We start from the raw sequence: 15,328 nt of genomic DNA, 5'->3' as shown, positions 1-15,328 counted from the left end.
AAACTACAAGAAGCAAAAAAAAATAAAAGATAATTGCAACAAACAGTATAACACAAATTTCCTAAATAAATAAATTATAAGCAGGCGCCAAACATAATAGGGTCATGATCAATAGCTAAATTGAGTCATAAGCTACTGATAAGAATATACATATTGTAGCGATCCCAGTTTTGCCACTTCGCTGAGTATGTCGGAGATCGAGCTGCCCGGTCAGCTCGCGGGGGTCCAGGGGGCAACCCCCCTTGGCGGGGTCGAGGTTGCTTGTCCGTTTAAGCGGCCGTTTATGCGCTCAAGCGGAGAATGTTTAGTTCTAGAAGTTTGACCTGTCTGCAAAAGTACTAGAAAGGTGTATTCGACGCTTGAGCAGGACTTTCCACGCTCGAGCGAGCCAAGTTATATCAGTTCATGAATCTGATATTTCAGATCACTTTTGTATATCTCTCTCTCTAAAAACATTTCCTCTCTCTTCTCTCTACATTTCCCTATGCCAAATTGGATCAAAACCTTGATTTCTTAAGATCCGTTGGGAGTTAGTCTGAAGTTCTTCATCAAAGTTGTGTAACTTCTCTAGGGCTTCATTGTGTGTGGTGGAGATCAAGTTTCGACACTGTAAGTTTTGGGGTTTCATCTCATTTCTTCTTCAAAACTTGAGGTAGGGATTTTTTTAGAGTTATATATATATTTTTACAAGATCTATATGATTTTCGAAATCATCTTTCGATAGCTTTGAAAATTGATTGTTGATTCCAGAAGTTGAGCGATTTTAAAAGTGGATTTGTCTCTTGTTCTTTTAAAATAATCTTATGGGTTTTGAACTTCGTTGATTGAAGAAAAGATGATTTTGAAAAAATTTCTTTCAAAGTATTTGAGTTGTATAGTTTTGGTGAGAAAACCTAGAATTTGGGAATTTTTTTAAAAGAGACTGAAAATCCATGAATGATATTGTTGTATTTTTTTTGTGTGTCAAAATAAATAGATGTTTGGAAAATTTCTTATTTATATTTATATAAATGATGAATTTCAGGGAATATGAGAATTGCTGTTCATTTTGGAAATTATTGTTCAAAACGTTGAAATAGTCTTGAAATGACTAATTGTTGAGGATGCTTGAGAAGAGGGAATTGTGTTATTCCTTGGATGATGAATTGGAATAAAAGTATTTATATTCATCTTGTGTTATTGGCATAGCAATTCATTTGATTACATTAAACTTTGAAAGTTGATTTGAAAACTTGCATTGAGAAAAGAATGTTGAGAAACAAGTTTTCATGAAATGGTTTTGGGGTAAATACGTTGGTAAGTCCTGATAGGTGGTGTAGATGATATTAAATAAGTTGGCCTGAGAGTCCAAGGTGAAAGACCGAAAACCCGGGCGGATAGGTGTCGAGCCTTCCGGTTAATACCGGTAAAAATAACAATTTGGTAGTACTTGTATAGTCTACTTGTAGACACCGACCTAGGGATTACCAGAGTCATATTTATCGCCCTTGAAATAAATTGTTAAGTTTTGAACAATTGAAATTGCATGACATCATTGAGCATGATCGTTTTTCAAAAGATGAAAATGTGATTTATCTTCAAAAAGGGGCATAGCATGGCATGTGCATTTCATCTCTTGAGACTTGTATAAAATGTATATACTTTGTTAAGGATTTCTTACTGGGTTTTATGCTCACCCTTCGGGATTTTTGTGTAGGAAAAGATATGGTGATGCAGCCTCACTAAAGGCGAGGAAATGATGTGCTTCCAAGTAGATGAATTTCTACAAAACGATTTCATACATGATGGGCATGGCCCACACGGCCCAGGAAGACCCAACCCACGGCTGTCTTGGGTAGACCAAATTGTTATTTAGCTACAGCCCAATAGGTAAGGCTCAATAGCAGACCCACCTGAGAGCCTACATTGGTCCAGGCCTTATGGCATTTAGACATCTGTCAGATAGGGAGTTAGCCACGTGGCAGACAAAGATCCTGCAAAGTTACTGAACCCACACATCAGGCATTAAATGAGGTTGTCATGGCATTAAATGCAACAAGACCTCTCACACCGGGTAGGAAAAGAACCACCATGACCAACGACAAGTAGACTATAGACTTTTGGCTATTGAGACAGCTTGAATGGACAGGGAAATGATTAAGTAAGGGATATAATGAAGCTTCTGAAGTACATTTAAAAACAAGTAGTCTTCTCTCTCTCTCTCTCTCTCTCTACTTTTCTCTCTACTTACTCTCTATCTCTCTCTCTAAGTGATCATCTAGTATGTGTTCTCATCTAACTTGATCATTGGAGGATTTACAGGAAAGAAATTCCTCCATCTCCCAGTGGACTTGTTGCAGGTTTAGCTTGGAGGACTTCACACTGCCGACCTGAGAAATACTTGGATCAGTTCAACCCATTCCTCATCGACCAAATCGCATCATCAACTGGTGCCGTCTGTGGGAACTTGCTTTGGTTGATAGTTGTGTTCATTGTCCTCGAAAATGGTTCCACCCTCACTCAACTTTTTACGTCATAGTGAATGGTTAAGACGAGATCCACGGCTTCGTGACATAATATCGACAACGTCCAAGCTGAGTCCTCCAACCCAAGCAACCCACCTCCATATTTCATAGAGCTTAGTAATAGCATCAACTGCTTGGCTGAACAAAACGAGACCTTAATTAACGCTTTGCTTCAGTGTGATCTACCTATTCCTTCTCTTCCACCACCACAAGACATTCCTCCAAACCAGGAAAAAGCCCACAACCATCATTCCTTCTAACAACATATGTCCCAAGGGCCGTTTTTCCCGCCCTTCACCCTGTAAGCTTAACCGCCAAATCAAGAGGGCCAACATCTCCCTCAGGAGGGCTAGCATCCCCTTCCTCCATGTTTGCAGCTCTATCATAAGGGTTTTTGGCCCTTCCATAATCACGATCCCCCATATCACGCTGCCGTCCATGAAAGAGAAGCTAGTAGTGTTCAACTCCCACTTCATGCAAGATAAGACAATGTTCCATTTAGGACACAAAACTACGAGCCATGAAACTCTCGCTTCAGAGGGTTATGCAGAACATACAGAACTGACCTTCCTCCATCGCCAACTCCTCCTTTTCCACTTCCATAAGAGACAAACCTCTATTTCTCAAGTTCAAAATACAATCGATTGATACCTTTGACAGTACAACTGATCCGGTCGACCACTTGGAGGTGTATAGAACGCTCATGATCCTCTACGCCTTTCTTGATGAGATCATGTATCGTGCCTTCCTCGTCATGCTAAAGGGGTCGGCACAACTTTAGTTTAGTCAGTTTGAGTCAGACTCTGTCACTTCTTTTAACTAGCTGAGTGAGTCTTCCCTGAGCCATTTCATTGGCGCTCAGCGTTAACGACACCTAGCGACTTAGCTACTAAACATTCGACAAATAGAAGGGGAGTCACTGCGTAGCTTTGTCACTCGCTTCAATACAAAAGCCTTACAGGTTGAGGAGAATGATGACAAGGTCATTTTAATAGCCTTCATGATCGGTTTGTGCCCGTCTGATTTCCTCGTTTCCCTCTTCAAAAATCATTCGGCCACCATGGCCATCCTCCTTGGCAAAGCCCAAAAATACATGAACGCCAAAGATTCTTTGGCAGCTCGCCCGGATTCTACATCTAAGCCCTCACAATCCAAAGAAAAGAGAAAATAACCTGAGGACACTCTCAATACACTCACCGATCTCCACAATATTCTGATCAACCCTTATGCTCCGACCGACCAACCCCTTCTAGTCTGCCAGGCCGGTTCGAGCGGTATACCCATTTTAACTCACCCATAGAGCAAGTCTTACACCAAATCCAACATGACTATAACCTAAAATGGCCCCAACCTTCAATGTAACGCCCTAAAAATAAACCCATTATATATATCATTGACACACATTATTTAATGAAAACATTTATTAATTCATTCATCAGAGTATTACTAAGCAAAAGCATTACATGTAACATCAGATAAATTGCCCAACAGGCTTACATCTTTCCAAGCCAACACTTGGATACAAAAATATGAGTTCTAACTCATTACAAGGAAAGCCCTAGGCTTGAATGTTTACATGTACTAATAAATAAAAACAATTAACTAAAGATAATCTTCTTAAAAATCCAGAAGCCCAAACCCTCCCAAGCTAAGTCTTTGGAGGTAGCTTATCACCTGAACCTGAAAATGATGTTCCCATAAAGGGTGAGCCACAGCCCAGCAGAAATATACTAAACCAAGTATAAGCATTGAATAAAGAAATAGCATACAATAATTGGTTAACCAAGATAATCAGTTATATCTGTATACAGTTTCATGATATTAATGTCGAAGATACGTTTTACTTTTCAACATTATCAATATGGCTCAGAACCTGGCCAAACTTACAACAGTGAACCATATATATATATCAAATTCACATTCTTCCAATACCAACAAACAAATGAGACTCAGGCTCAAATCAAAACACTTCATACTTCCAGTTTGATACACATTTTAGTGCTGTATCAATAAAAACACTTCAATATAGATAAGCACACATATAAGTGATGCTAATGGAGTCCATCCCCTATCTCCTCCCAAAACAAAATCCGGTTTAGAGGTCCATCCCCTATCTTCCCCTAAACCGTGGAGTACATCCCCTATCTCCTCCCACGCAAAACAATGTATGCAAACACATAACATACACAACACACAATCAATACACGTAATGTCTGTATTAATTCAACAATCAAGATTGATGACTTAATTAATGATTAGTTTCAGTTATCCCTAATCCACATGCACAGTCTACAACAAGCACGACTATCCTCCACCGATAGCCCAAAACAGTTATTTCTAGACTTGGAAATAAATATACCAACAATTCAATAGACGAGTGATTTAAATTAACCAACTACGCCATTTAATCAATGAATTCCCCATTTCCATGAATTAAATATACAAATTAATTTATTAATTCAACTAAGGTTTTTCCCAAAATTATCAAAGTGACCCCAACATATCAATATACCAAAACTTAGAACAAAACCTATAAAATGGAGTAGGAAATCCCTACCTCGAAGAAAAACAACCCACAAGGAGAAGACAGAGATGAATACCCAAACACCAAAGTGCTCCAAATTGCCAAATGTTCAGATTAAATGGAAGCCCTCGACTCAATCTACCTTTTTAATGAAGGATCTAGGGTAGAAACACACCCTAAGTGGATCAAATCTAAGAGAGAAGGTGAGTAGGGAGAGAGAGAAGTCGGACCTAGGGTTTAGAACCAAAAAGAATAAGAAAAAGACTGATCAAAACCCGCTGCTGCGTATATAAACTGGACAGGCTCGCTCGAGCGAAGACTTGGTCGCTCGAGCGACCAGACACAAGAAACTACGCTCGAGCCAAGGAAGCCTTGCTCGAGCCAGCAACTCAAAAGCTCGCTCGAGCGAAAGAAAACTCGATCGAGCGAAGAACCCAAACCCTCAGGTCTGAACCCAGACACACGCTCGAGCGAAGGAACTATAGCTCGAGCGAAGGATGAACTAACTCGCTCGAGCGAAGAAAAGCTCGCTCGAGCCAAGAATGCAAAGCTACAAGTCCATACAGGACGCCATCTCTCGCTCGAGCGACCAAACCCCAGCTCGAGCGAAGAACCAAAACGACATCTCGCTCGAGCGACCAACTCCTCGCTCGAGCGAAACACCAAAAACCTGGACAGCAACACTTGGTTTCTAAACCCAACCAACTTGAAACAAACCTACCCAACACACCCTATAATTCCAAAAGAGAAAATAAAGGACAACAACAACAATTATACAATGACAGAATCTACGGAACCTAAGTCCGGATAAAATAATCAAATGGGAAAAGACCGGGGTCGCTATAACCTCCCCCCCTTCAAAGAATTTCGTCCCCGAAATTAAGCTTAAGTTTTTGAAAACAAATTTTTCTCAATTCCCAATGATATTATAAAACAATAATAAAAAGCTTGACCCAATACTGGTCACTTCATCTCTTTATCAAGAGGCATCTCACAACATATATATAAAACAATATATATTTCAACCTGTACCAATATTATGCATTATTCCTTCCAATGTTAGCAATCCCCATATCATATTCAATTGCATGATATATATATCACACTCAGCAATGTAATCAACATATGCAATGCTATACTAAACTTCTATAATGAAGCAAGTTTCAAGATACACCAATTTACCAATACAAACTCAATATTTTACAACTTAAGACATATATAAAGCTCTTAAGTTTAACAATATAACAGAATCTAGTTCTAAGATTACAGATCAACAAATATGTCCGGATATTTCTGGCGAACTTCCAATTCACGTTCCCAAGTGGCTTCCTCCACTCCGTGATGTTTCCACAAAACTTTCACCAAAGGGATGGTTTTGCCTCGCAAAACTTGATCCCGCCTATCCAAGACCCGAACCGGTCTCTCCTCATACGAGACATCCTCATCAACCACTAAATCGGTCCAATCCAACACATGTGATGGATCCGGCTCATACTTCCGAAGCATACTCACATGAAACACGTCATGTACTCCGGACAACTGCGGCGGCAAAGCTAAACGATAAGCAGCCTCGCCAATCCTCTCAAGGATCTCAAACGGACCAATGAACCGAGGGGACAACTTCCCACTCTTCCCAAACCTCATCAAACCCCGTCTAGGTGATATCTTCAGAAAGACATGATCACCCACCTCAAACACCAAAGGTCTCCTCCTACGGTCGGCATACGATTTCTGACGACTCTGTGCTGTAACAAGCCTCTTACGGATAAGCTCAACTTTTTCCGTCGTTTCCCTCACCAACTCTGGACCCAACAGAGGTGCATCACCCACCTCGGCCCAACACACAGGAGATCTACACGGTCGGCCATACAAGGCCTCAAAAGGTGCCATACCGATACTAGACTGGAAACTTTTGTTGTAGGCAAACTCCACCAACGGCAAGTGCCTCTCCCACGACCCACAAAAGTCTAGAACACAACCCCGAAGCATATCCTCAAGTATCTGAATAGTACGCTCGGACTGTCCGTCAGTCTGAGGATGATAAGCTGTGCTAAAGGTCAACTTAGTGCCTAAGGCACTCTGCAAACTCTGCCACAACCTGGCAGTAAAACGAGGATCCCTATCTGAGACGATCGTCACTGGGACCCCATGCAATCTCACTATGTCCCGAATATACAAGTCGGCAAGATGATCTACCGAATCTCTCACGCGCATAGGAATAAAGTGCGCCGACTTGGTCAACCGGTCTACAACAACCCAAATAGCATCACTACCCCGCTGAGTCCTCGGAAGACCTACAACGAAGTCCATAGTGACATGCTCCCACTTTCACTCGGCAATAGGCAAGGGTTGCAACAAACCCGCTGGCCTCTGATGCTCGGCCTTCACTTGCTGGCAAGTAAGGCACTTAGATACGAAAGCTGCCACATCTCTTTTCATACCCCGCCACCAAAACTGGCGACCCAAATCCCGATACATCTTAGTGCCTCCCGGATGCACCGCAAGGCGTGAATGATGAAACTCTCGGAGTACCTCCTCTCGGCAAGACTCCGGCACAAACAGACGGTCACGGTATCTCACACTCAGGTCGGAATACACCGTCAAACCCTTTTCAACCTTCCCACCGGAAATCTTCTCACGGAGAGATTCTACCTCAAAGTCACCTCTCTGAGCCTCTAACACTCGAGTCACAAGTGAAGGCTGTGCAATAACAGAAAACAAGGCCGCAGCCTCAACGGATTCGCCCAGAAGTAAATCAAACTCCCCAAGTGCACCCAACATCTCCCATTCTCGGATGGCTATACTAGCTATGTCACCAACAGGTTTCCTGCTAAGGGCATCGGCCACTACATTGGCCTTTCCCGGATGATAATGCAACTCAAAGTCATAATCCTCTATAAATTCCATCCACCTTCTCTGCCTCAAGTTCAAGTCTTTCTGAGTAAACAAATACTTCAGACTCTTATGATCCGAGAACACCTCGAACTTCTCACCATAAAGATAATGCCTCCAAATCTTCAAGGCAAATATCACAGCTGCTAACTCTAGATCATGCGTAGGGTAATTCTGCTCGTGAATTTTCAACTGACGTGAGCCATAGGCAACTACTTTCCCCTCTTGCATTAACACACAACCCAGACCCTCTCGTGAGGCGTCACAATAGACTGTATAACCCAACCCTCTCTCTAGAATAATCAATACTGGAGCGGTGGTCAGTCTAACTTTCAACTCCTGAAACGACTTTTCACAAGTCTCACTCCATACAAATTTGACTCCCTTCCGAGCCAGTCTAGTCAACGGTGATGCTAATCTGGAGAAATCTTTCACAAACCGACGGTAATACCCAGCTAATCCCAGAAAACTGCGGATCTCAAATACACTCTTAGGCTGTGCCCAATCCTGCACTGCCTCTACCTTGGATGTATCAACAGACACTCCTTCACCGGATACCACATGGCCTAAGAATTTGACTTCTCTCAGCCAGAACTCACACTTCCCAAACTTGGCATACAGCCTATGGGCTCTAAGTAACTCAAGCACCACCCTCAAGTGTGCCTCGTGCTCCTCCTCAGAAGGCGAATAGATAAGGATGTCGTCCACAAAAACGACTACAAACCGATCCAAGAATTCCCGGAAGATCCGGTTCATCAAGTCCATAAAGACTGCCGGTGCATTGGTGAGTCCGAATGGCATCACCAGAAACTCATAATGGCCATACCGCGTACGGAATGCCGTCGTCGAAATATCCTCTTCCCTGACCCTCAACTGGTGGTAACCCGATCTCAAGTCTATCTTAGAGAAACAACGGGAACCCTTCAACTGGTCAAACAGGTCATCTATACGGGGCATAGGGTACTTATTCTTGACCGTAGCCTGATTCAACTTCCGGTAATCTATACAAAGTCTCAAAGCACCACCTTTCTTTTTAACAAAGAGGGCCGGTGCCCCCCACGGCGAAACACTAGGACGTATAAAGCCCTTATCTAGCAACTCCTGGAGTTGGATCTTCAACTCAACTAACTCGGCTGGGGCAAAACGATAAGGTGCCATGGAAATTGGCGCCGTGCCGGGCACTAGATCAATAGAGAACTCAATCTCCCGATGCGGTGGCAAACCAACAAGATCCTCGGGAAAGACATCCGAGTACTCACAAACCACCCTTGGCAACACAATCTGAGTCTCATTATCCTCACTAAACGAAAGGTTAACAAGTAGCCCACTAAGCTCACTCCGTCCTCGCGGAACATACCCCGGTGGTAGCACATCACCAACCCGGTCCCCCAGAAAATGAAAATACTCTCCGCTCACGGTACAACAAGTGACCCTCTGGCGGTAGCAATCAGTAACTGCTCGGTATGACGATAACCAGTCCATACCCAAAATAACATCGAAACCCCTCATAGGCATAACTACAAAGGAAAATGGGATTCTATGATAATCAACCTCTATATCACAACCCCTAACACCTTGTTTCAAAATCAATTCACCCCCAAGAGGTGACACTACACAAATAGGAGATGCTAGCTGTGCTAATTCCAACTCCAAAACAGATGCAAATGCAGCAGACACAAAGGAATGAGACGCACCCGTATCAATCAAAACATTAGCAACCGAGTTGCAAAATAAGAAGGTACCTCTAACAACTGATGGTGCTGGCACAAGATCCTGCGCGGTAACAGCATACACGCGCCCAGACGACCTCTGATCAACTTGCTCAACCCTAGGAGCATAAGATTGCTGCACTGACTGAGACGATGAAGCCCCCTGATTGGCCCTCGAGGCCTGACCCGACTGAGCTGGCTGCTGACCCTGAATCGGCCTCAAACCAGATGCACCAGATGTGCCACCCAACTGCGGGCAATACCTCTTCATATGCCCTGGCTGACCACACTGATAACATGAGAGTGGCTGACCTCTACCCTGACTCTGGCTCTGAGATCGAGCCGAAGAAGATGCTGCTCTCTGAACTCCTCCCCTCTGAGGACAAACTAGAGACTTGTGGCCCAGCTGGCCACACTTGAAACAGGTAATGTCTCCCTGACTGCCTTTCCCCGAACTAGCACTCGGTATAGGAAAAGTCGATCTAGAAAAGCTACCCTGAGACTGCTGGGGATTAAAACCCTTCTGTCTCCTACCATCATTCTGACCATCCTGACTCCTCTTGGAGCCCTTCTGTCCTTCCTCCTCCTCCTGCATCATAATTTTCATGTGGGCTGCAGCATCAACCATACGCCCATAATCCCGAATCATAGTTCCCCCAACTCTCAGCTTGAGGCCACGCCTCAACTTCTTCTCAAATTCAATACAACAGCGTTCCTCAGACGCCACCAACTCAGGTGCAAACCTGGACAAACTAGTAAATGCAGCCTCAAACTCAGCCACTGAAGAACTCGCCTGCTTAAGCTGACAAAACTAGTCTCGCAGCTTCTCCCTGACTGCCGGAGATAAAAACTTCTCATGGAAAGCATTCACAAAAGCCTCCCACGTACCCCATATACGCCCCTTAATAAACTTCCACCACTGACCCGCATCCCCCTTCAACTGGAAAGATGCCAAGGTCACTTTCAACCCCTCGTCTTCGATGCCAAGCATCTCAAACGTCTTCGTTGTCTGTTCGAGCCATTCATCTGCCTTAAGCGGCTCTTTAGGATCACCCACAAATTCATCCGGATTAGACCGGAAGAACTCCCTCTTCAGAAAGGAAGGTCCTGCATCCGCAATAACAGCTTGAGCTTGATTCTCAGCTCTGAGAATGCCTACTGACTCCCTGAATGCCCCCGCTATCTCTCGAGCTAAAGCGCCCATAGCCTGCTGACCTACTGGCTCGGCCACATTGGCCTGGCCAATTCCCTCCTGAACTACCGGAATCTCCTCTGGCACAGGCACCTCCTGCCTACCCGGCCTACCACGCCTACCGCGTCCTCGTCCTCGTCCTGACATCCTAATAAAGGAAACAAAGACATTAGCACATTAATAAATGTGCCGAAGCTAAACACTCGTGTCCTAATGCAATGGACAACAATAATTCATTCCACGTAAGCACATAATCACATAAGCACCTACGAATTTCATTCCCGGATAATGATAGTCCCAATGCGTTACTATAGTTCCGGTTGGAAGCAGCAGTGATCAAGTGCCTTTCCAACAAGACTACTAGAAACTCAAGGGTCCAATCAACATCCTAGAAACTACATTCCATACCCACATAATCACATAAACATGTAACATTACACTAAGCCTCTATCAAAACGAGACGAACCCAATGTGATACTAATCACTTCCCACGTACCCAAAGTATTCAAAGCCGGTACGCTCTAATACCAAATTGTAACGCCCTAAAAATAAACCCATTATATATATCATTGACACACATTATTTAATGAAAACATTTATTAATTCATTCATCAGAGTATTACTAAGCAAAAGCATTACATGTAACATCAGATAAATTGCCCAACAGGCTTACATCTTTCCAAGCCAACACTTGGATACAAAAATATGAGTTCTAACTCATTACAAGGAAAGCCCTAGGCTTGAATGTTTACATGTACTAATAAATAAAAACAATTAACTAAAGATAATCTTCTTAAAAATCCAGAAGCCCAAACCCTCCCAAGCTAAGTCTTTGGAGGTAGCTTATCACCTGAACCTGAAAATGATGTTCCCATAAAGGGTGAGCCACAGCCCAGCAGAAATATACTAAACCAAATATAAGCATTGAATAAAGAAATAGCATACAATAATTGGTTAACCAAGATAATCAGTTATATCTGTATACAGTTTCATGATATTAATGTCGAAGATACGTTTTACTTTTCAACATTATCAATATGGCTCAGAACCTGGCCAAACTTACAACAGTGAACCATATATATATATTAAATTCACATTCTTCCAATACCAACAAACAAATGAGACTCAGGCTCAAATCAAAACACTTCATACTTCCAGTTTGATACACATTTTAGTGTTGTATCAATAAAAACACTTCAATATAGATAAGCACACATATAAGTGATGCTAATGGAGTCCATCCCCTATCTCCTCCCAAAACAAAATCCGGTTTAGAGGTCCATCCCCTATCTTCCCCTAAACCGTGGAGTACATCCCCTATCTCCTCCCACGCAAAACAATGTATGCAAACACATAACATACCCAACACACAATCAATACACGTAATGTCTGTATTAATTCAACAATCAAGATTGATGACTTAATTAATGATTAGTTTCAGTTATCCCTAATCCACATGCAGAGTCTACAACAAGCACGACTATCCTCCACCGATAGCCCAAAACAGTTATTTCTAGACTTGAAAATAAATATACCAACAATTCAATAGACGAGTGATTTAAATTAACCAACTACGCCATTTAATCAATGAATTCCCCATTTCCATGAATTAAATATACAAATTAATTTATTAATTCAACTAAGGTTTTTCCCAAAATTATCAAAGTGACCCCAACATATCAATATACCAAAACTTAGAACAAAACCTATAAAATGGAGTAGGAAATCCCTACCTCGAAGAAAAACAACCCACAAGGAGAAGACAGAGATGAATACCCAAACACCAAAGTGCTCCAAATTGCCAAATGTTCAGATTAAATGGAAGCCCTCGACTCAATCTACCTTTTTAATGAAGGATCTAGGGTAGAAACACACCCTAAGTGGATCAAATCTAAGAGAGAAGGTGAGTAGGGAGAGAGAGAAGTCGGACCTAGGGTTTAGAACCAAAAAGAATAAGAAAAAGACTGATCAAAACCCGCTGCTGCGTATATAAACTGGACAGGCTCGCTCGAGCGAAGACTTGGTCGCTCGAGCGACCAGACACAAGAAACTACGCTCGAGCCAAGGAAGCCTTGCTCGAGCCAGTAACTCAAAAGCTCGCTCGAGCAAAAGAAAACTCGATCGAGCGAAGAACCCAAACCCTCAGGTCTGAACCCAGACACACGCTCGAGCGAAGGAACTATAGCTCGAGCGAAGGATGAACTAACTCGCTCGAGCGAAGAAAAGCTCGCTCGAGCCAAGAATGCAAAGCTACAGGTCCATACAGGACGCCATCTCTCGCTCGAGCGACCAAACCCCAGCTCGAGCGAAGAACCAAAACGACATCTCGCTCGAGCGACCAACTCCTCGCTCGAGCGAAACACCAAAAACCTGTACAGCAACACTTGGTTTCTAAACCCAACCAACTTGAAACAAACCTGCCCAACACACCCTATAATTCCAAAAGAGAAAATAAAGGACAACAACAACAATTATACAATGACAGAATCTACGGAACCTAAGTCCGGATAAAATAATCAAATGGGAAAAGACCGGGGTCGCTATATTCAAAGTTCCCTTCCATCCAACGAGACCAGTCCAAATATTGTCGTTTTCACCGTGACCATGGCTATAACACCGAGAAGTGCATCAATCTTAAGGATTAGGTTAAGGAATTGATCCACCAAGGGCATTTGAATCGGTTCATCATAACCCAACCACACCAAAGGGATAGAACAGATCCCCCAAGATAAAATGGCCAATGCACTTCCCCATGGCAAGCTGATCAACCTAGGTGGAATGATGATTGAGCCCAACCCAAGACCTGGGCTCAAGGAGGACCTGCTCCCCTATTGGGCGAAATAAGGGTCATTACTGAAGGACTCGCATGTGGTGGACCATTTTGGGTGACACTGGGAGTCGAGCTCCGAAGGATCAGACAAGGGTTAGACAAAGAAGTGACGATGGTTGACTGACCTGACAAACAGCCCAAAGAGTGGTCGGAGCCAATCACCTCCATGGATGCTGACTGCGCTAGAGTTCGATACCCTCATGACGATCCTTTGGTTATTTCTGCTCTCTTATCAAACTACAAAGTTAGGCATGTACTCATCGACAATGGCAATTCATCCGATATCATCTTCCTCAATGCTTTCAAGCAGTTCAAGATTGGAAAGGAAAAGTTGTCACCCCTGCAAAACCCCTTGGCAGGCTTCAAAGGAGATTGAGTGACCCCTATCGGATCTATCAATTTTCCAATCACTATTGGAGAATATCCAAGGCAGACCATGAAGATCCTCACCTTCCTAGTCGTTGATTGTCCCTCTACTTACAATATTCTACTTGGGCGTACGTCTCTCCACACCTTTCAAGCTGTGACATCCACGTACCACTTGGCAATGAAATTTTTGACTGACCATGGAGTCGGCATTGTGAGGGGCGAGCATACCATAGCCAGAGAATGTTACGTTGCCTCATTAAAAGAGGTGAAGGTGAAAAAGAGAATGATCATTGAGGGCCTGGATGTTAGAGATAAAGAGGAACTAATTCGGGGGAAACCAGTGGAAGAATTAGTTGAGGTACCCATTTACCCCTCAAACCCAACAAAGACAGCTAAAATTGGCAGCCAACTAGGCCCTCAGGACAAGGTCGACCTTACAACTCTTCTCACTGAGCACAAGGATGTCTTCGCTTGGACTCATGCAGACATGATAAGCATTGATCCTTCTATTATTTCTTATCGTCTTAGCACTGATCCTCAATTCTTACTAGTTCGCCAGAAACAACGCATTTTCCACCTAGAGCGCAACAACCTCTTCGCTAAGGAAGTGGATAAATTGTTGAAGGCCAAGTTCATCCAAAATGTGGATTATCCCAAATGGTTATCCAATGTGGTCCTTGTTCACAAAAATAATGGCAAATGGAGACTCTGTATCGACGATCTAAACCGAGCATGTCCAACGAACAATTATCCACTTCCCATAACAGATCTACTGGTTGATGCAATGGTAGGCTAGCAAATGCTCAGTTTTATGGATGCTTGCTTGGGATATAACCAAATCCTTATGCACCCTACAGACCAGGAATATACTTCTTTCATTACCCATAGTGGGACATACCATTACTGTGTAATGTTGTTCGGCCTGAAGTACGCAGGGGCCACCTACTAACGACTGGTTAATGCCATGTTCAAATTTCAAATAAGTAGGAATATGGAGGTCTGTGTCGATAATATGCTCGTTAAAAGCAAGCTTGCTTCAAATCACTTATCAGACCTGCGAGAGACTTTCCAGACCATGTGCAAATACAAAATAAAGCTCAATCTAGAGAAATGTGCCTTCGACGTTGGGTCTAGCAAGTTCTTGGGTTTCATGGTCAGAGCTACCGGGTTTGAATACTTGGGGCTCGTGGGAAGTGGTTTTTATCACAATGGGTTCATTTTGCTAGTTAGAAATGTTGCATACTTTATGTGCTATGTGATAACATGTTTATGTGACTATGTGGGTATAGGGTTAAACTTCTAAGATGT

This window comes from Camellia sinensis, chromosome 13, assembly GCF_055761805.1.
Source record: "Camellia sinensis isolate YWXY chromosome 13, ASM5576180v1, whole genome shotgun sequence".
Lineage (NCBI taxonomy): Eukaryota > Viridiplantae > Streptophyta > Magnoliopsida > Ericales > Theaceae > Camellia > Camellia sinensis.
This window is presented reverse-complemented; position numbering follows the sequence as displayed.